This window comes from Halichoerus grypus, chromosome 6 (assembly GCF_964656455.1).
Source record: "Halichoerus grypus chromosome 6, mHalGry1.hap1.1, whole genome shotgun sequence".
Taxonomy (NCBI): Eukaryota; Metazoa; Chordata; class Mammalia; order Carnivora; family Phocidae; genus Halichoerus; species Halichoerus grypus.
The window spans coordinates 37,305,382-37,328,133 of NC_135717.1; the positions used below are offsets into that span (position 1 = coordinate 37,305,382).

The 22,752-nt window shown below is 49.8% G+C and overlaps 1 long non-coding RNA gene across 6 annotated transcripts; it reads left to right on the plus strand.

The window, feature by feature from the left end:
- The first annotated feature begins 1,293 nt into the window (after positions 1–1,293).
- Positions 1,294–22,234, plus strand: LOC118534770 (uncharacterized). 6 transcript variants are annotated; one of them, XR_013448923.1, is made up of 5 exons: positions 1,294–1,660; positions 3,058–3,287; positions 7,945–8,080; positions 8,160–8,217; positions 21,671–22,234. It is a non-coding gene; the product is annotated as an uncharacterized LOC118534770 (long non-coding RNA). The 6 variants fall into 6 exon arrangements; XR_013448925.1 differs by having other exon boundaries at positions 7,945–8,070; XR_013448926.1 differs by lacking the exons at positions 7,945–8,080; positions 8,160–8,217; positions 21,671–22,234 and adding exons at positions 17,041–17,093; positions 17,188–17,353; positions 18,553–21,663.
- The last annotated feature ends 518 nt before the right edge of the window (positions 22,235–22,752 follow it).

A 22,752-nucleotide genomic window follows, 5' to 3' on the forward strand; every position in this document is an offset into this window, starting at 1 on the left:
CTCCAAACTTCTGAATTTTTTCCCCACCAAAACTTCAAAAGATTTGGAATTTACACGTTTTTTCAGGCATAATATCTGTCCTGGGGGGCTAACCATCCAGTTAGGGACACAAGGCATGGAACTGGAGTGACCAGGCAGATCCTGGGGAATGACAAGGCCACATGTCCCAATCATAATACAAGACACATGGTCGGGCAAAGGATTTTCTTTCTCACTTGTAAATGTAATTATTTGAAAAGTTCTATCCATGCACACAGACTATTTAAACATTTAACAGATTACCTTTGGGGAGGAGAATCCCTTTACCTAATAACATCAGGACTCTCCTGGGAATACTGGGACACCCTGGGGGTTCCAAGCTTAGAAAGGGAGTGGAATTCTAGCTCCATTCTAAAGGACGGGCGGGTTTGGAAGGGCAGGGACCAGGGGGACGGATCCTGGGGAAAGACCAAGGACCCGAACTCAGAAAGGAAGACATCTGTGTATGGCCAGTGAGGAGTCAAGGTGAGATGAGGTGGGTTAGGGAAACCTGGCCCTTAAATGGAAGCTCAAGGAGTCTGGGCTTCAGGCCACTGCAAGTTTCTGGACAGAGGGGGTCCATGAAGAAGCAGGGACGGTCCGGCGGGCAGCAGCACCGGGACTCACAGAGAGACCAGAGCCTGGCACCAAGGAGCCTCTTTTGGCAACCCGGCCTATGTGGTCCACGGGCTGCTGCTTGGGGGGCATCGGGTCCCTGTCCTCCCCAGATGCTGCCTCACCGCTACGAGGGGGGGACCAGTGCTGGAGCCCTGTAAGGAGGCGGTGGAGGAAGCCCACCTCAGCAGTCTGGTCCTCCTTAGGAGCCCCTCTCGGGCCCTGGACCCCACTGCTCTTGGCCCCGGCCTGGGGGTGCAGATCATCCAGCGGGACGGGCTTCCGGGCCCGCGTCCTCACGGCGGCGGGGTCCGCCTTCCGCGCTGCATCCCCTCGCGTTCGAGAGGAAACTGAGGCCCCGAACAGGGCGGTCTGAACGGGGGACGAGAGGGTGGGGGAACCTGGCCCCTGGCCGAGCTTGGCCTCGTCCCGCAAGCCGGCTCCTCAGCATAAACGGCTTCCCAGAGGGAGGTTAGTTACAGCAAACCTGCCGACACACCGCCAGGGGAAGAGAGGAACCCAGGCCCCGCCAAGCCCCGCCCGCGGGAGCCCGCCCCGCGCATGCGCCTCCACTCGGGGCCCGGCCCCACCCCCTCCAGAGCTGCGCGCTCCCGAGTCACGCGCCGAGGCTCGCGCATGCGCAGGCGCACGGTGGGGCTTCCTGGGAATAGGGGCTCGGCGAGGCGGTGTGCGCGGTGACTCAGCGCAGAGGTCACCTCCGCGCCCGGTCTCCGGCCTTTGCCCGCTGTGCCCTCCTTGGGCCGCAGCCGTCCTGTGCGCTGTTCGGCCGCTGGAAGCCCTGAGTGTCTCGGAAGTTTTGATTTGGGACCGGGAAGGGCTTTGAAGTTGCTCAGAGTTACGGGGAGAGACCACCGGTTTCCGGAGGCCTTTGGGGGACGTGAAGAACGTCAGAGAGATTGGTGTTGGCAGTTACCAGGTTGCGGTTTGCACCTGCGGCCCGCCCGGGGACTGAGATTTGAAAAGATTGTCTCACCTCCCTTACCCCGCCAGAAACTCAGAGCATTTGGTATCCAAACTGCCCTTTCCTCCTGTCCTTGAGGATTAGAAACCCATTCCTCCCTTGGCACTTTGCGCTACCTCTGTCTGGGTGAGGGTGGATTAGGGCAGGTGAAACTCCAGATTTGGTGGGGGTGGGGTTAGGAGGGGGGCGACGCCCGGGAGGGTGATATTCTCATTGGAATGTCTTTCTCATGGATCTTGGCGTTCCCTGAGTCACTTTTAGAAGCTAAAACGGACTCCAGAGATTCTCTACTATCCCTTCAAATGGTCCTTAGCCTCTATTTGAAACGTGTCCAGTGACAGGGATCTCAGTTCAGGGTTTTCTGACCGGATGCTGGTTTGGGTGGCTCCCTCTGCCCTAGATACCATTTGTGAGAGGCCATTTCCCTCCGCAGCCCTGTGGAGAATGCTCACGGGCAGTGTGTACCTGCTTCTCTGCTTGGCCCCCTGGGCATACCAGAATCTGGGAAGGGGCCCCTGTGGCTACATCAGGGTTGGCCAGTTGGTTACTTGTAATTTCCTGGGTTTTCTTGTCTGTTGCTTTGGAGTGGAGATCATTTGGGCACCTGGTCCCCACGGAATCTGGGAGGAAAAGGGAAGTCCTTGGAAAGGAGTGAGGTGCCCCCTGGGCAAGAATGAGTTGGGGTGGGGCTTAGCTGGCTAACCTGCCCTCTGCACTAGGAAGCCTTATTCCTTTATGTGCATCCCTTTTCTGGGTTTAACGTCAGAGCAGCCAGTAGTGGTAGGGAGTTGTAGCTCCAGAGAGCCATGTGGTCCCATCTGTTCTTTTTACAGATGAAGAAGCTGGACACCTAGTAAAGCAAAGAGCATTCAGGGTCACAGAATCAGCTGGTGGCAAAGATGGGACACAGGTCTCCTGATTCCCAGGCCTGTTCTCACTCTCCTGCACCATGTATGTTAGGGGCCAGCACAAAACAGATGGCACATTTCGAATGGGTAATTTGAGGCAGGGTGTGGGAAACAACTCTGGACAATGAAATGTTCTGGAGCTAGTAACAGTGGGATCTTAAACTCCTGGAGGCAGAGAGGCCGTGTGGAGGGTCATCTTGCTAGAGTTGGGACTTCAGGTCAAGGGGCTCAGGAAGGCAGTTGGGGGAATAAAACCCCCACTGATTTGTCAAGGCTCTCCATGGGCCAAACCCAGTGGGAAGTCAGAGGTCAAGGGAGTGTTGATTAGCCCATGCAGATAAATTCTAGGGCACAGTACAGGTGGAAAGGCTGCAAAAAGGACCTGGAGGAGCAAATGAAAGATATCCAGCATAACCTGCAACCTGACTTCTACTGGTTTATTAAGAGTTTACAGGTCTTGAGTACTTACTCTGTGTGAGGTATGTCCATTATCCCGTTGCATTTTCTCTAAACCCCGTTTTCTCCATCTGACAGATAAGGAAACTGACTAGTGAAACAACTTGAGGAATGGAGATGTGAACAGCTAAGCTGCCACCTGCCTCTCCGGGATCGTATCTTGTGTATGGTACTTCCTCTGTGGACGTTTGTGCAATGGATGGATGAATGAATGAATGAGGAGCAAACACACATAGGATTAGATGGTGCATCTCCCTGAAGATCCTTAGTGTGCCTGTTCTCCATGGGACCGGAGGCTCTCTGCAAAGGTGGGTCCCGTGCCTGTTGGTATCTCTGTTGCCAGCTTGTAGTGAGCCAGGTATTCAGGTTAAAAGAGCAGGTATCTAGATCTGAAAAAAACCTTGGACTTCTGGGCTTTCCTAGTGGAAGCTTTTGGAAGTAAGCAATTTTCTCTCTCTGAAGCCATCTTGATCCAGTCCTGATTTCTGGTGCCCCCACAATCTGGGCAGGGGCCCAGGGTGCTGCCTCAGCTCCTACCCATCGCTCCACCCACAAGCTCAGTTCTGCTAACTGCATCGCTGGTGCTGCTCTTGGAACACGGCGTTCTTCAGGGATAAACTAGCTACCAGTGGGGTGGGGACTTTTACCAGCATCCCTAAAATGGCCTGCTGTGGAGCAGAAAGCTCAGCGTAAAGACATTGTTTCCTTTCTCTGTGGTCCCTCTTTCTGCACCATCTCCTGTCTTTACAGTCCCCTTTTCTTGGCGTCTTTCTTCCTAGAGAGCCCCACCCAGTCTTGCACTTGTCGCTCACTCATTGTCCCAGCTCCTCAAGCACGGAGGAGGAAGCTAACACAGATTGATCACCTGCTGTGTGCCTGCCACTACGCCCCATGGGTGCTCTCCATCATCCCATTTCATTTCTTAGTGAGACACTAGGTAGGGAGTGCTAGGGAGGGGCCTTGCAAATGGAAAACCAAGACTTTGGGTGGGTAACCAAACCCAGCTGTTTAGGGTAGAGCTGGCATTTGACCTCCGGTCTAATTCCAAGGCCATCCTGGTACACTTCTCACCCAAAATAAAGCCTGCTGCTGCACTATTTGGGTTCGTGTTGACCCTTGCTCTTCGGAGACTTTTCCTTGTGCTGTGGCCTGCGTCCCTGGACTTGGGCATGTCGAATGTGCTGTTTCAGCCTGCCCTGGTGGGTTTCCGTATGGATCTGCCTAACGTTTGATTCCATCCACAGTCTGTGGGTCCTCCTTCAGTCCTTTGCTGATGACACCTCCTCCACATGGTAGGCCAGTTGACCTGTTTCTGAATGGCAACATGCAACCCATTCTCTAAAGCCCAACTCATGTGCCACCTCCCTGATGATGTCCCTCCAAACTCATTCACTTCCAGATTCCCAGACTCACCTTGTGAGCCTCTCCAAAAGGATTGAGCGCATTATTTCCTGTATTTACAGTAGTTCAGATGTGCAACTTATTTACTTTGTTGAGGGCAGGGACTATCCTGCAACAGTGTTCATTTCTCCAACTTCTCACAGAGGACCTTACAGCTTAGTAAGCCACCGGGGGTGGGGGTGGTGGGGGGGTGAAGGTGTCAAGGGAGCTCTTTGTGGCGAAAGGCGTTTGTAAAATGATTTATCCCTCGACTTTACATGCTGACTTTGCTTAAAACAAGATTCATCTGCAAGATAAATGTCTGGGTTGAGTCTGGAGGATGGGCGGTGGAGGACAGCTTGTGTTTTTCTTGAGGAGCTTTGAATTTGGGGAAATGAAGAGATGCTGATGAGGGCAGGCAGTGGATAACAGGCTGGGCAGGTGGATGGCCCTACACATCTGTCTGTCCAGATGGGATCTCAAGAGTGGTTAGCTGTGTCCCTTGACCTTTATCATGGGCTGCAGCTTCTCTAAGGCCATCCCCTGTGCTCCCTGAGTCCCTTTATGTTTGCTGTCATAGATAAAGGCCGTCATGCCTGCTTTCATCACCAAGGGTGGGGGAGTCCTTGGCCGGAACAGCAGCACCCCCTCCCTGGGACTTCAGTCGGCTCAGAGCACCCATATCCCATGTGACCCAAGACAGACAGACGCTGGGGCTCTGCAGCAGAGAACGGGTGTGGGCTGGCATGACTCACCTGCTCTGTTGCTGCCTACAGCTGGGTTTGGAGCACTTCGGAATCAGATCTCTTCCCTAGGAGAGGCATACAAGGCTCTCTTTGCAGTTAGCAGCTTGGGGTCCTGCTCATGCAAATGCCTGTCGCTGTCCCGGCATCTCAAGGTCCAGATGAGTGGGGAGTCATCCAGTTGCAGGGGCACAGGAACAGGTAGAAGCAGCAGCTGAGAAAACAGTGCCTTGATCTGGGCATCAGACAACCTCGGTAGTAACCGGGCCCCGCCAGGAGCTCACTGTGCAGCTCTGAAGGAAAGGGGTTTGTTCTTTCAGGAAACATGTTTTTGACCACCTACTCCTGCTGAGTGAAATAAGGACAAGGCGACCATAAGAAGGCAAAACCTATCCCTACCCCTGGTGGTTTCTCAGTCTCTATAAAATCAGCTCGAGTCAGGGTGATAAAGGCTGTAGGGAGGTGTTTGGGGAGCATGGAAGAGAAACTGACTCGTCTTTGCTGGGGGGATGAGCCAGCGCTGGAGGCATTTGAGCTGGGCCTTGAAATTGGGATCCTCCCTGCCGACCATGGGGAGACTTGCATCTTTGGGGAGTGTTGAGCAGTACATCACCGGGGGCAGGGCCAGGTGGGGATGAAGTCAAGGGGATGCAGAGAGGAGATTAGACTCGAAGGCCTGTCTGGGTCTCGCAGTGAAGGGCCTTTGTGGGTCACGCGGACATCGGACCTTCTGAAGGTGGAGGGGAGACACTGAACTAACTAATCTGTGTTGTAGAAAGATCACTGTGGCAGCAATATGGAGGATGGATTGGAAGGTCGAAGATGCAGAGAGACACTGGGTAGAACAGGGTTAGACTACCACAGGAAAGAATGTTTGAGGACCTCACCTGTGGGCTTAGAGAAGAGGGTTGGATTAGAAAGTCCCTAAAACGGAAGTTCTGTGCCTCCGAACTCACTTGCGCATTTGGTTCTTCCCCTGCCCCCCTCCCCGGCTCCTAGTTGATTACCTTGATTGCTTACTTGTGCTCCGTTCTGGGGGTGCTGTGACCCGTTTGGGTTTTGACCCTATTCAGTCTCCCTGGTTGTCAGTTGTGTCCACCCAGCACTTGAGGGGAGACCTCAGCACCTTGGAGGCCAGCTGGTAGGAAGCTGTACTGTGTCCCAGGGTCCTCCCCACTCCCACCCTGGCCCTGACTCCCCTCTCTCCTCTGGCATCGTCCTCGAGTCCCCAGATTGGAAATGTCCACTGCGCCATTTCCATCACTCTTTCCAAGAGGAGGAATGAGACACTATGTCTCATTGGAAGATGTTGACAAGCAGGGACTAGAAAAACGGATTAAAGGGACCCTGGGATGTTGGTCTCGGAGAGGACCAAAGGTGAACTACAGGGCAATCCCACAGAGTGACCCAACACATCTGAGCCCCTTGATTTAAATTTAGATCAGTTCTATAATCTTAAAACCAGAAGTGTGTGTCTTCTCCTAATCCCGTCCCTGTAATCCCAGGCTGGGGTTACAAGCAGTGCCCCTTCTCGCTCTACTTGTTTGTACAAGTGTCATCCCATGATTCTTGGGCCGATAGATTTTGGCAGCCAGTCAACAAACAGGTTGTTGGACCTACTCTGTTCCCACCTCATGCTGGCTCGGATAGGATAGAGACACCCCCTGCTCTGTGCTCAAGGAATCAGGAGACCAGTATTTTAGTCTAGTTGGGAAAGCAAGACGCATGGGGGAAACAGCCAGAGAGCCGAAAAGGTGAGTAGTTCAGAGGGTGGTTAAGGTTTGGTGGGACGTGCTGCAAGTCCACAGAGCCTGAGGAAGGACGGAGCAGATGGTGCCGGGGCAGGAACCAGCCCAGAGCTAGCTGGCGGTCTAAGCTGGATCCCAGCCAGCCTCAGTCTGAGGTGGGGGGCCAAGGTGGACTTGCTGCTGCCCTTGCAAGGGGCTGTTCACGCTATTTCCTCAGTCTGCATCTTCCTACTTGTCAAGATTCTCCATTCATCTTTCAAGGCCCAACTTCAGTGCCTCTTTTTTCATGAAGACTCTTCCTTTCCACCAGCCAGCATGGTGCTGATCTTCCACAGCCCTTTCCTGATAACTTCCATCTTGTTGTGTATTTGTGATGAGCAAGAGTTTAGCAGATTCCATTCTCCCCGGTGTACGCGTTTTATAAAATCAGTTCTTGGGCGCCTGGGTGGCTCAGTCGGTTAAGCGACTGCCTTCGGCTTGGGTCATGATCCCAGGGTCCTGGGATCAAGTCCCACATCAGGGTCCCTGCTCTGCGGGGAGCCTGCTTCTCCCTCTCCCACTCCCCCTGCTTGTGTTCCCTCTCTCGCTGTGTCTCTCTCTGTCAAATTAAAAAAAAAAAAAAAAAAAAAATATATATATATATATATATAAAATCAGTTCTTTAAAAGCAATCCTAAAACCAGAAGGGGGAAATGGCTGGTTTCTGGGGCCAGTTTCTGGCAGGGGACACACGGTGAAATGCAAGGTCACTGTAAGCTGGACTTGTGTGGCCACACAAGAGAAAGGTATCCTGTGGTCTCTTGGTCTTGACCTTTCAGGACCAAAGGGACAAGAGGAGGGTGTAAGTGGCAAGAATACCCTCCCTTAGCTTATGGAAAGAGTCTTGGAATCAGAAGAGTTGGGGACTAGTTCTGATTCCATTTTTGGTGACGATATACTTGCCTTATGGACCGTCTGGGATTGTTCTGTGAACCAAATGAGATAAGAAATATGTGAGTTCTTTGGAAAGTATAAAGTGTTACTAGAATAGGAGGCATCATTGTGTTTTCCTCTTATTCCTGATTCCCTACCTCTCCTTCATTCTTTCTGTGAAGAAACTCTCAAGTCACCAGCTGCTAAGGCCAGCTGGGAGGAGCCTAGCCCGTCTCCGCCGAGTTCTCCTGTAGGCCCAAAGACTAGATCCAACGTCGAAGGATGTGGTTTTTTGGCTTCCAAATCAGGTAGCTCTGGGTAAGTCACTTCAGCTCTCTATGCCTCCGTATCCTCATGTGTAAATGGGAGGTAATAACGTACTCCTCCCACCTCCTAGGGCTCCTGGGAGGATCAGCCGAGACCGTGAATGTGACAGCGCCTTGTAACCTGTAAAGGTCTGTCCAAACGCTATGGATTTACTTTTTAATCCGTGCTTGAGGGCTCTGGATGAAACTTGCCAAGACTGTCGCACATCTAGACAGTGACATCATGTGCATGTTATTGGAGCCCAGGGTGGGGCACAGAAGGCCGCCCCAGAGTCTCGGGGGCAGGGTAGAATGCAGAAGGGAGCCCCACCCCCTGCCTGCCTGTAGTCAACCTGATCCCCTGGTCCCACCTGAAGAAGTGCCATCTCCTGGTTTCCAAAGTGTCAGAGGCTCTGCCATGACCTCTGTACTTAGGGGACACTTGGACCACAGTTCAAGAGTAGGGGCTATTGTGACTTAGTTCCCTGTCTCTGGGGTCTCAGCTTGGTGCCCGGACATGGCAGGCCTTCAGGGTAGGGCTGTTGTTGAACAAAACACAGGTAGTATGTTTTGTGGGAGCTCGAGTCATTGTCTTCTCACTTCCTTTGTTTGCAAATTCCAGTTGTAGAAAAACATTACAGAAAAACAAAAAGCTTCAGAGAAATGGTAGCCTGATGTGTGCCGGGAAACTGAGTGGCTGGTGTTAATGGAAGGTCAGGCTTCTGAGATGGGATGTCACCATCTTGGTGCTTTATTAATCCCAGGGGGCGGTGAAGCCCGTCTAATGGGAAAGGCTCTCCCCCCGAGTGTCTGTGTCCACCTCGGTTTTGAATCTCTTCGTTGGCCCTGCTGGTCACTGGAGCTGAAAGGAAATGGTTTAGTCACCAAATATTTGTGAGTATCTATTTGTGCTTGGCCCTGTACTGGGAGCTTTGGAGAATATGAAAAAGGTCAAGTTGTGGCTTCTGTGTTGGATGCACTCAGACCAGATTTGAGAAGACAAGGCGACTGTGGAGGAGCAGGGGATTCGGGCTGGCAGGCCTGCATGCGCAGGGCCAAGGGAGTGGTAGATAATTACTGGCAGAGGAAGGCAGAGGCAAAGATCCTCAGTGGCTCTCAGGGGCAGGTAAGCTTTCTGGAGGAGGTGGAGATATGTGAAGAAGACAGAGTCAATCACTGAGACTCATCTCTGCTCCCTTTCTGGCCCCAATTAGGAGACTGAATCTGTCTTCTATTGCTGCCTAACAAATGTCCCAGCGTAGCAGCTCAACATGGCACCTGCTCGTTACGTCCCACTGCTGCTGGTCATGGGTCCAGGCAGGCCACGCTGGCTGCTGGCTGGGGGTTGCTCTCGGCTCGGCTCCCCGAGGCCACTCAGTCTTTTCCACGTGTCCCTCCATCTTCAGTCCAGCTGTGGGACCTCACATCCCCCCGTGCTTTGAGTCTCTGACTTCCTCTTCTGTTATCAGTGGGAGAAAACCCTTTGCTTTTTTTTTTTTTTAAAGATTTAATTTATTTATTTGACAGAGATAGCGAGAGGGAACACAAGCAGGGGGAGTGAGAGAGGGAGAAGCAGGCTTCCCGCAGAGCAGGGAGCCCGATGCGGGGCTCGATCCCAGGACCCCAGGATCATGACCTGAGCCGAAGGCAGATGCTTAACGACTGAGCCACCCAGGCGCCCCCCCCCTTTTTTTTTAAAGATTATTTATTTGAGAGAGAGAGAGAGAGAACAGAGAGCATGCGAGTAGGGGGAGGGAGAGGGAGAAAGAATCTCAAGTCCACTCCCCACTGAGCACAGAGCCTGACGTGGGACTTGATCTCACGACCCTGAGATCATGACCTGAGCCAAAATCACGAGTTGGATGCTTAACTCACTGAGCCGCCCAGGATCCCTGGAAAACCCTTTGGTTTTTTATTTTATTTTACTTTATGTATTTATTTGAGAGAGAGTGAGAGCGAGAGAGATCACAGAGGGAGAGGCAGAGGGAGAAGAAGCTGTGCAACCATCACCACCATCCATCTCTAGAACTCTCCTCTTCTTGGAACACTGAAACTCTGTGTCTGTTAAACACTGACTCCCCATTCCCCAACCCCAGCCCCTGGCAACCACAGTTTTACTTTCTGTCTTTATGAATTTTACTACCCTAGTACCTCACATAAGTGGAATCATACACTATATTTGTCTTTTTGTGAGCGTCTTCTTTCACTTGGCACAATGTCTTCAAGTTTTCTCCATGATGTGACATGAGCCAGGATTTTCCTTTTTCAGGCAGAATAGCATCCATTGTACATATAGACCACATTTTGTTTCTCTACTCATCAGTTGTTGGGTCCTTGAGCTGCTTTCATCTTGTGGTTATGCAGAATAATTCTGCATATATAATAATGATATGAACATTGGTGTGCAAATCTCTCTCCAAGACCCTACTTTCCATTATTTTGGGTATATACCCAGAAGTGACATTTCTGGATTATATGGTAATCCTGTTTTTAATTTTGGGGGATGACCACCATACTATTTTCCACAGTGGCTGCACCAGGTTACACCCCTACCAACAGTGCGCGAGGGTTCTGATTTCTCCACATCCTCGCCAACACTTGCTAGTTTTTGTTTTTTGGACAACAACTGTCCTGAATGGGTTTTGAGGTGGTATCTCATTGTTTTTATTCGCATTTCTCTAATGATGAGTGATGTTGAGCATCTTGTGCTTGTTGGTCATTTGTTTATGGGTCATGAGATCTTATTAAGATCTTACCACCCTCGTTGTAGGAAAAGTACGTAAAGGGGCAGAATGCTATGTGGAATAATGTTTGCTCAGGGCTGGGAGGTGGGGAGGAGCAGCATGGACACTGAGTGTAATGGGCACGGGCTTTCTTTTCCGGGGTAATGAAATGTGCTCACCTTAGTCGTGATGCTTTCACAACTCTGCACACATACTAAAAACCATTCAGTTGTGCAGTTTAAATGGGTAAATTTTATGCTGTGTGAAGTATCTCTCCATAAAGGTGTTCTAAAATGCTGCCTATTGGAAGTAGAAGTAAAACAGTAAAGGTGGTAACAGCGATTGTTGCTGTTGCATTAGCCAGCTCTGTTGAGCAGGAGTGAATATGACCCCCTTGCGCTGGATCCACATTCCTCCCCGGAGTTTCAGTCACCCTGTTTCCTTCTGGTGTCCCAAATCAAATTTTGTTCCTTCGAGTCTGATTCTGTCTTAGGTTCTTCTAACCCAGGAGACGTCTTTTGTCATCTGTATTTGGCAGAGATGGAAAGTTAGGGCAGAATCAGCCAGCCTGGGGTATCTCTGGGCCTCACACCCTCATCCCGGACTTGCAGAGGCTCACGGGAGGGAGAATGTCATGGTTGGCGGAGCCCATCAGGAATGGGGGGGAGCAGTTGCCTGAGCTGTATTACATAAGGGCCCTAAAAGTGCCCCCCCATACCCACACCTGTCATAACCCCTTCATCGTCTGTGGTGCATGAAGTCACACTGTTTGTCTTCTTTGTCCTGTCAGTCTAAGTGAAGCTGGGTTTTGAGGGCATAAGAGTCAAGGGTGTCATGAGTTGGGGAAAGGAAAACTGAAATGGAAGGCAGCCCTGCACATGTCACCGTGGCCTGAGGCCAGACCCAAGCCGGCCTGGAAGCCTCACCAAGACCTTGTGCTTTCTCAGGCTGAGAGCCTTTGGGCTTCAGTCACAGAATTGCATGAGTACAGAGAGCTTTCCTGAGGCTTCACTCTGCATGACTCCAACTTCACACATCTCCCCTGCGTAGATCTGGAGGCCCCCTTGCATGCTTACTGGCCCAGGAAGAAAGATAAGGGGCTAAGAAAGCTAGAGGAAAGATGGCAAATATCTGAAGGTGAGAAGTGCCAGCAGCACATTTGGGTAGAATTGGGGGTAGAGGGTTGTCAAGCCCCTCTTGTCCAACGATGATGCTTCCGGAGGTCCTAGGCATTACCAAAAAGAGTGTCAGCCCTCCACCCACCATCCTTTTCAAAACGAGGTACCGGATCCAAGAGAGGAAGTGGCCAGCCCAGGGCTGCATGGCCAATTAGTAATAGAGCTCCTAGCTCCTCGCTCTCCTGCCTGTTCCTCTCAAGCTCCACACAGCTCCTGTAGCCCCGCCAACAGCCTCTGGTTCCAGAGCCTTCATGGCAAAGGCGGAGCCGGGATCGCGGACCTCAGGGCACCTCTGTGCATCTGAGCTGCAAACATTCGCCCTTCCCCATGCGACTCCTGTGGCTTTCTGTGGAGCGGGCTTCTCTCCTGGTTTGCTGTCTCCCTTCTCAGCTGCAGCCCCCCCCAGCTCCCACGCCTGCACCATCTGGAATGGAAATTGTGCTGAGGAGCCCCACAGCTTTGCCCACTCCCTCCGCCATGTTCTGCCGAGTGTGGGCCCACACCAACGCAGACTCACTCAGTACAGAGAGTTCTCCTTTTTATTTATCTCTGATTGCTTAGAGAGAATAAAATGTTGCTTCTCAGACTTCAGAGTTTTCGTGCTTAAGTAGTGACAATTAAAAAAAAATTAATTTGCAAAATCTTCCCCTTGGTATTTAATACAGTTTCTCATGCTCTCCTGCTCTGATCTGCATGATGGACAAGGTCTGTGGCCTCAGTGGGTTAGATGCCTGAACTCTGTCCCTGTGGCCTCAGCCTGCAATGCTGCCATGGCCCAGATTTGTTCCCTGAGGTCAGGGGTCCTAAAAGGCTTTCTCTGTCTTGGAAAGTCTGAACTGCGTCCCTTGTGCAAGGGGAGATGCAGTTCCTGCTTCTCTCCACCTCTGTCCTGGTTTCCCCCCTCTCCTCCCCTTCTGCCCTTCTCCTCCTTCTTTCCATCCCCAGATTTCCTCACCCTTGGGACCAAACGTTGTCTGGTCACTCCCCAAGCGCAGTGCTGTTTCAACAACAGGGCTGTTTTTTGCATCCAACTATGACAACACAGTTGGCTCATTCATTGTCATCAGTGATGTCAATCATCTGGGAATGGCTTAGGTCAGAAATCCGCTGGAGAAGCCAGGCTACTCCCCGGGTGGGAATCTCCTCCTCCTTGTGTTCGTGAAGGTAAGATTGCCTTGCCTCTTGGCGCAAGGGGCGGCAGGGAGCCCGTGGCCCCTGAGGTCTGCGTGTCGTGGCCGTGGCCCTGCAGGGGGACGAATCCCAGGATGAGGTGTCGTGTGGGAGGAACAGGGTCAGAGGGCTTAGCCCTGGGGTCTTCCCCGCCTGGACCATCTCTTTCGGGTACTGGAGCTTGGAGTTTGAAGGTTCAGGTTGTGTTTGCACCAGGGAGGCTTTCCCTAGAACCCTTGCCCATCTCTGCCATGAATCTTCCTGCAGCTCCTGGCCCTCACACAGGGCCTGACCAACACAGGGCCGAGAAAGCTGCCATGAAGCAATTGTTTCCACCTTGTAACCAGGAGCCACCTATCCCGGCCTCTGGCCTCTGTTCCCCCAGGCGAGTCATATCTCCTGCTGCCTCCATTCCGCTAAAGGCAGTCCCATCTGCCTGTCTTCCCTCTCATCCTCCCTCTGCCCAGCTGAGACACACTGTGCCGGAGATTCTGTCCTTGGGAAGCCAGGCCAGTTGGCTGTCCTTTGTGCTGCTGTGTTCCCCCCTGCCTACCTCCTTGGGTGGTGACCAGCTGTTGACACGTCTGTACCCCCGACTAGACTCTGAGCTCGCTGAGGGCAGGGATGTTGGTATGGATCACGGACCTTGCTCTGTTCCTGTCACTTGCTAAGTGAGTGGATGAAGGAAGCAGCAGTTAGTGGGACCACATTTGCTAACCATGCTTCTGCATCCCGATTCTTTTTGGTGGCCTGACGTTTTGGGAGGGAAACGTATCTGCTGAGGGTAGGGAGAGGGGATAGGCAGGGGGCTCTGTGTAAGTTGCTTTTCCACTGATTCTGCAGTGTATGAGGTTCCCATTGCTGCTGTAACAAATTACCACACTTGGTGGCCCTAAACAACAGAAATATATTAGCCTGCAGTTCTGGGGTCAGAAGTCTGGAATGAGTCCCCCTGGATGAAAACCACAGGGTCTGTAGGTCTGTGTTCCTTCTGCAGGCTTCCATTTCCTTGTCATACAGAGTCTGGAGTCAGCTGCATTCCTTGGCTTGCAGCCCCTTCCTCATATCACCCCAACATCTGACTCCCGTGGTTTCATCTACTATGCACTCTGACCTCTTGCATCCCTCTAATGAGGACCCTTGTGGTTATACTGGGCCCACCAAGTCATACAGGGTAATCTCTCCTTCTCAAGATCCTTAATCACCTCAGCAAAATCCCTTTTTCCATGTAAGGTGACCTAGCCACTGGATCTGGGGATAAGGATGTAGACATCTTTTGGGGGACATTGTTCAGCCTGCCTCGTGCAGGACACCCAGAGACCCAGCTTCTGCTGTGTGTTCCTGTTTGCGTGTCTCGCTTCTTCCCATTATTCAGGAGCTTGTGCTGGCTCTTTCAGGTGGACTCCCCCAACCCCCTCTCCCTCCAGCCAGATGCTCCTCAACCTTAGTTCCTGCTGCTGAGCGTGACCACGAGCACTTCTCTGGTCAAAATGAGACCTTCCTTGGTCTGTGCATCTTTCCACTTCTGTGCTGATACTCCGAGAACCTTTCTTTCTTCTCTCTGGAATGTCCCCAGTTTGGCCCAGCCTGTCTCCCCCCTTCCACCGTGCTCCCCCCACTCTCAGGCAGAAGCCCTAGATTGGCAGACGCCTCCGCTTAATGACTACCACAGTGCTTTCCAATTCTTTGTTTGCAAGTGAGTCTGCGCCCCTAGACCACGAGGGAGCATCTTGGAGTGTGGGGCCACACGTGATGAATCCCGGCATCCGGAGCCCCGGCACAGAGCACGTGTGGACAGAATGGTGGGAAGCGGCCTCTCTGCCGTTGGAGCCTTCATGGCGAGCACGATCTGCGGCCTGCACTGGGACAGCGCTTGGCATCTGCTGCCTATATCATGAGTTATTTTTTTCTGCATGTGCCCTGCTTCCCACCCCCACCCCCAAACACAATTAGAACAGAGGTCTCCAACCCTGCACAGAGTCTTGCAACCACCAGATGGTCTCAAGGTTGAGCCAAATGAAAATGCCACTGTTTGACCATTTTTGTCCAGGTGCAAGTGGTGGCCAAGTCTTCAGTCCTCCTTCCCTGCCTCTTCCTCCCTCCCTTCTGACACGGCCGCCCTTCAGACATAATATATATATATATATATAATGGCAAACTTGACATCAATTTATTGATTTACATCAAGAGACAGAACTGCCAGACTAACCAGCTACATCTCCCTTTTGCAGCAGAAACATCTCCCCATAAAGACATCTTGGCATTACAGAGTTGCTTTGTAAGCAGCAAATCAGATGATCTCAAAAAAGAGTGTGCTCAGACTCAGGGGCCTGTGCGGGGATGGGCCAGCCCAAAGCAGACGCCCTGCCTCCCAGCTGGGTGCCCTCTCCAGCACACTGGCCGCACACGGTGGGTTTTCTCTGCAGGACAGAATGTGCCCTGTGAGGTGTACGCCCTGATTATCGCAGGGTCACAGGCAATCCTGGCACAGCCTGATCCCCACTGAGAGCAATTGCTACAGCCCACAGGGAAACCAGTGCTGCTGGCTTGGGTGATTGCTCATCCCTCCCTCCCTCCTTCATTTCTTCCTTTCTTCCTGTATTCTCTCTTTCTTTATTCTTTTTTTCCTGGGGCCTCTTTTATTTTAAATTATGTTTTTTTTTTTAAAGATTTATTTATTTACTTTAGAGAGAGAGAGAACTCAGGGGGCAGGGGCAGAGGGAGAGACAGTCCCAAGCAGACTCCACGCGCGGCTCGATCTCAGAACCCTGAGAGCACGACCTGAGCCAAAACCAAGAGTTGGTTGCTTAACTGACTGGTGGTGACTGCACCACCCGAGTGCTCCTTAATTACAGTTTATTCATTAAAATAAAATGCACAATTCAGTACACAGTTCAATAAGTTTTGACCAATATATACACTCATGTAGCTGCTATGTTAATTACCCAGGAGAGTTCATTTCCTTTTGCCTTTTCCAGTTAAGCATCTCCCCAAATGTCCATCAGCTGCAATGATAATGGATAAACAGAATGTGGTGTATTTATACAACAGCATATTACACAGCAGTAGGAAAGAAATATGGACACCTGCTACAACACGGATGAACTCTTTTTTTTTTTAAAGATGTATTTACTTTGAGAGAGCACATGAGCTGGGGTGGGGGGAAGGGCAGAGGGAGAGAAGCAGACTCCTCACTGAGTGTGGAGCCTGATGAGGGGCTTGATGTGGGGCTCGATCTCATGACCCTGAGATCATGACCTGAGCCAAAACCAAGAGTTGGACACTTAACTGACTGCACCACCCACGCGCCCCTGGATGAACTTGGAAAGCATGATGCTGAGTGAAAGGAACCAGAAACAGAAGGCTTCAGAATAGATGAATCCATTTCTGCACAATGTCCAGAACTGGCTGATCTATGGAGGCAGAAAGCAGATGGGTGGTTGACAGAATGGTGTGAAACGGTCTCTCTAGGGCTGGGCTGGGGGTTGGGGCTGAGCTAGTGGGTATCTGGTTTCTTCTGCAACTAGACAGTAGCAACAGTTGCATAACTATGAATATACTAAAACCCACTGTGCTGCACCAATTAAAAAGGTGAACTTTATGGCATATGAAATATATTTCAATAAAGCTGTTATTAAAAAAAAAAAAAAGATATGGAACATTCCTGTCACCCCAGAAAGCCCTTGCTGCCTCTTCCCAGTTAGTCCTGCTCTACCCCCAGAAGCGACCACAGTGGCATCTTCCCAGCAGAGATGAATTGTGTCTGTTCAGGAACTTCCTATAATTCAAATCATGTATCAGGTGCTCATTTGTGTAAGGCTTCTTCCAGCAGGCGTAATGTTTTTGAGATTTGCTCATGTTGTTATGACAGTAGCTTGTGTCTTTTTTTCCCCCCTGCGTAGAATGAATGACTTTACCACAGTTTCTTTCAGATGGACATCTGGGCTGTTTCCAGGTTAGAGCTATTATACATAAAGCTGGTATGGATATTCTTGTAAAAGTCTTTTCCTGGACATATGTTTACCTTTTTTTTTTTTTTTTTTTTTAAGATTTTATTTATTTGACACAGAGCACACGAGCAGGGGGAGCGGCAGACAGAGGGAGAGGGAAAAGCAGGCTCCCCACTGAGCAGGGAGCTGATGTGGGACTCGATCCCAGGATCCTGGGATCATGACCTGAGCCTAAGGCAGATGCCCAACCTACTGAGCCACCCAGGTGCCCTCATTTACCTTTTTCTTAAATACCTAGAAATGGAATTGCTCTGTCTATGGTTTTATTTTTAGTTTTATAAGAAACTGATAGACTTTTTTCCAGAGTGGTTTTACCATTTTACACTCCCATCAACAGTGTATGAGAGTTTTGGTTGCTCCATATCCTCACTAACATTTGGTGTTGTCAGTCTGTTTAATTATAGCCATTAAGGTTGGTGTGTTGAAAATTTTAAATTTTTATGAATTTCAGTTGTAAATTTTCTTTAAAAAGATTATTTATTTCTTTATTTGAGACAGAGTGCATGAGAGCATGAGTGGGGGAAGGGGCAGAAGGGAGAGGAAGAAGCAGACTTCCCGCCGAGCAGGGAACCCGACATGGGGCTTGAGCCCAGGACTCCCGAGATCATGACCCAAGTTGAAGGCATATACTTAACCGACCAAGCCACCCAGGTGCCCCTAGTTGTAAATTTTTTTAATGGTTAGTGCTTTTTGTGTTTTGCCTAAGAGATATTTGCCTACTTCAAGGTCAGGGAGATATTTTTTCATTTTTTTTTAAGATGCCATATTTCATTTAGGTCTAGGATCCATTTCAGCTTAAGTTTTTGGTGTGATGTATGGAGTTGTGGTTCACTTTTTTTTTTCCCTCTTAGATAGAAAATTATTTCTATGTCTATCTAAAAATGTTGAAGATATTTGTCTTTCCCCATTGAATATCTTGGTTCCTTTTTTGAAAATCAGTTGCTTACATGTGTAGGTCTATTTCTGGACTCTGTTTGCTGTTCCATTGATCTATTTGTGTACCCTAATGCTAATGCCAAACTCTCTTTATTATTATTTATAGTAAATCTTAAAATCAGCTACTGTAAGCCCTTCAACTTTGTTCTTTATTAAGATTATTTTGGCTGTTCTAGTCCTTTTCATTTCTACTTAAATTGTTTAAATTTCTATTTAATTGACTGGTTGTTAATTTCTGAAAAGAAAGCCTTCTGGAATTTTGATTGGGATTACATTGAATCTGTAGATCAATCTGGAGGGAACTGACATCTTAACAATATTGAGTCCTATAATCCATGAACATGGTACATCTCTTCATTTATTTAGGTCTTCTTTTATTTCCCTTGATAACGTTTAGTAGCCTTTAGCATAGAAGTCTTGTATGTCTTTGGTTAAATTTATTACTAAGTGGCATTTTTATTTTAATAGAGGAGACTGGAAGCCACAGAGGGATGAAAGGGTGATAGGTGGACAGACACTGGGGCTGATGTTTGGGGTTGAGGCCCTATTCACAGCCCCAGATGATAACCAACAAGAAGCAGCTGGTCACACAGTGATTCTCACTGAGTCCCCTCCATCTGGATTTCAGAATCAAGCATGACAGCCAAGAAGTCTGTGTTCTCTTATTCCCTCCCTGAACTGAGATGAACACCTTTTTAGTCCTCCCTTTTGGGCACCAGCTGTACTGTGAAGGTCAGGCACAGGCTATTCCTGCTCACTGTCTCCTCCCGAGAGAAACTGCAGTGCCTCCAGCTCCTGATGAGCCTCCTTAGGCCGTTCCTTGAGCAACAGCGGCCAGCGACCTCCACAAGGGCCCGGCTTGGAGAGCCATGCTGTAGTGACTGGGAAATGTGGCAAAATCAACCGCACACTTGGAAGAGGAGGAGAAAAGAAGAGATGGATGGGAAGAAGCAGCGTATGAGAGGGGAACTGAATGAATGACTTTGATGGCAGAGTGCTGCTGGATCAGGGGCTGTGAATGCCTGCTGCCTGGGGTCTACCAGATGGCCAGGAACACCCACTAACACATCTGAGACTCCGTTTGGGTCTATTGTGTTACCTCAGTTTGGAGCCTTTTGCTTTTCCTCCTGTTAACTAGGATGTGTGTGTGTGTGTATACAAATATCATACATAGGGAGAGGTCTTACTGATAATTGGAGTGAGTCCATCAGAGGCATCCTGGAAGGGGGGATGTGTATTGAATGTCCTGCCACAAGCATGACAGAGAGAACAGCAGTCCTCAGGAGGTGCTCGGGGCCTTGCTAGGCAGACTTGAGGAAGCACATTTATCCTGTGCCATACAGGGAGGGGAAGAAGCTGTGGGAAAATATTTTGGCTTAATATGAAGAACTTTACGGGAGCTATACAGCCGTGGAATAGCCTTCCTTGCCTGATTATGATTTTCATATCCCTGGGATATACAAGCAGATACTGTCAGAGATTCCTGCACTGGGCAGGATCATGTGACCTCCAAGATCCATTTGATTCTCTAACACTTTACCGGGAGTTGATTAATGTTCTCCTCCCAAGAGGACTTCTCCTGGGGAAAGGAACCAAACGAAAGACTTTTTTGTTTAACTGTAACACTACTTATTGAATAGTCCACATTTCTCCCAATATTTATAGCCCCTTCTGATATTTATCAAGTTTCTGTATTTGAATGGTTTTTGAGTTCCCTAGTCTGTTCTCTGGTGTGTTGTCTATCCCTCTGCTATTAGAACCATGCCGTCTTAATCATTATTCCTGATACCAGGATGTGAAGTCCGGGCACCTGGGTGGCTCAGTCAGTGAAGCATCTGCCTTTGGGCTCGGGTCATGATCCCGGGGTCCTGGGATTTGGCCCCGCATTGGGCTCCTTGCTCGGTGGGAGTCTGCTTCTCCCTCTCCCTCTGCCCCTACCCCTGCTCATGCTCTCTCTCTGGCTCGCTCTGTCTCAAATAAATAAAATCTTTTTTAAAAAAAGGAGTGTAAATTCTTGCCACTTGGTTCTGCTTCAAATTTTCTTGGATATTCTTTAGTAGTGCTCTTCCATATGAATCTAGGGTGAATTATGTCATATCCCATGTTGGGACAGTGACTTTGTGATTGTTATGAGGCTGATAGCCTTCTGAGAAAGACATTTTTAAAGGTGAAATCTCAGAGGCAGTGACGTGGAGAGGTGTTTCTGGCTGGGACTTGCCATTGCCCCTCAGATTATCCTGTGGCCAGTGTACAAGACCAGCCACGGTCCATTTCTCCGTGTGGAGATGTCTTCCCCACCAACATCCCCACCAGTCATTTGGTTGGCCAGAGTGAGCTCTCCCAAATCTGTTGGGCTAGGCCTCCAGCTTTTTGCAGCTTCTATCCATGAGAAAGTGCCAGAAGGTGTGGCATCAGTATTGGAGGAGAGAGTGGGGGATATGGCTGCAAGAGACGCCTACTCAGGCACTTCACAGAGGGCACCCTTCTCTCAGAATCAGCTTGGAGCCAACGTTTCCTTCTTTGTATGACTCAGCCATCATTAATTAGAGAAGCTGCCTGAGCGTTCTTCGTTTCAGTCAGAAGCCCTGCCCATGCTTAAACTGTTGGTGCCGTAGGAATATTCTCCTTTCTTACTTAAGGGCTCTTAGAAATCTTGTCCTTTCCAGATAGACCTCTTTGGAGGGACAACCCCCCCCCCCAGCCCCCTTTATGATCCCTGCGGGGTGGAGGATAACACCTTTCCTTGTGCTTTCAGCTGGTCCCACCACTGAGGCATTTTCCCGAGATGTATGTCTGGGGTCTTTGATGGAGGAGCAGCGTGGGGGCTGGAGATGAGGAACGCATTGGAGAGCCATGCTGTAGTGACTGGGAATGAGAGGCATCATGAGTGAAAGAAAAGAGCGTTGAGGTTGACAAGCCTGAATTTGTTTGCTCAGTTCTGACACGAATTAGCTGTGTGACCTTGGGTTGTCTCTTAGCTCACCTGAGCCTCCGTTTCTGCATCTACACATGAGGTGATGGTGTCTCTTGGATTTGGTTGTTCAGATTATTCAATGGGATACTATGTGTGGAAGCACCTAGTGTGCTACTTGGCTTTGAGTAGGAGCTCAGTGGATCTTCAGTCCATCCAAGGCCTTCTTGGCGGCCTCCCAGCAGGTGCACCAGGGGTGGTGGGTGCCGAGGCAGCAGTCTTACTGTGTGGAAAGTCTTGGCACCTCTTAGGATTTCTGGAAAGAGCCATAGACTGTCCACTTGATGGTCTTCCAGAGCATGACCCGAGGAGTGGATACCCGACTCTATCAGTTATTTGTTTGCTTGCTACCCCAGTGTGGCCTGAAATTCCTCCCATTAGCCAATTCTGTTTTTAAATTGTGTTCTGGAATCCATAGATTCACCTGGGAAATAGTCTATAGTCTGTAGGCTGGAATGTAGAAAGCCATTCTCGAGGGCAGAGAGGAAGGCCAGCTGTGTTGGCTGTCTCTCATTTAGCAGCACATTGGACCCTTTAAAAATGAGATGAGTTGTCTGACACCTTGGAGCAGAGACTCTATCATTTACTTTTTTGTTTTGTTTTGTTTTGTTTTAGCTAGAACACTGAGTACCGGCCCTGCTTGCAACAGAAGGTCATCAACATTTTCTGATGACCCAGTGAATGTCTGCTAAAAATTGTGTGATTCTGGGGTGCCGGGCTGGCTCAGTCAGAAGACCACGTGATTCCTGATCTCGGGATCGTGAGTTTGACCCCATGCTGGGTGTAGAGATTACTAAAAAAATAAGCTTAAAAAAATTTAAAAACTGTGTGATTCTGACACATGCTGCAACATGGATGAACCTTGAAGACGTTATGCTAAGTGAAGTGATTCACACGTAGAAAGACAAATATTGTGTGATTTCACTTATGTGAGGTCCCTGGAGCAGTCAACATCATGGAGACAGACTGTAGAATGGTGTCTACCAGGGGCTGGGGGGTGGGGACACGGGGAGTTTGTGTTTAATGGGGGCAGAGTTCCGGAGGTGGATGGCGGTGACGGTTGCACGACATTGTGAATATGCTTCATGTCATAGAACTTATACTTAAAAATGGCTAAAATGGTAAATTTTATGTTATGTGTATTTTACCACAATAAAAAAAATATATGCTTGTAATCCAGACAGTGTCCTAATTTTTAAGACTGTGGCATAATCAGTGATTACTCAAAGGAAAATTCTGTGAATTACCATTGCAAGATGTAAAAATATCATCTGATTTGCTCAGTTATTCACCCAGTGCCCCTCGCCCACTGGCTCCGTCCAAGCTCCTGAGCCAAGCCTGAAGATTCGAAGATTCGATTCCACTCTTACTCTTCCAGAGCTGGATTCTGAGGGTGAAGGCGGAAAGCTTCTGATTCCATGAGTGAAGCATTTGCTCCAGCAGGGAGGACTGAGGAAGAACAGGTTAATGCCCCTGGTGTTCGCGGCAGGATCCGTGGGGAGGCAGAGCACACACACACACACGATAGATGGGTCAGGGTGGGAGAACTCCGAAGGTCTGGAAACAAGTTTTGATTATTTACAGGTTTCACTTCTCTGTTTTTTGAGCAGGGTGTTTTGGCTGGGAGTGGTGAGGACATCCTGGGTGTGTCTGGCGCCCGAGGTCCCCCAAGCCCAGCCTCTATGTCACAGGATAGC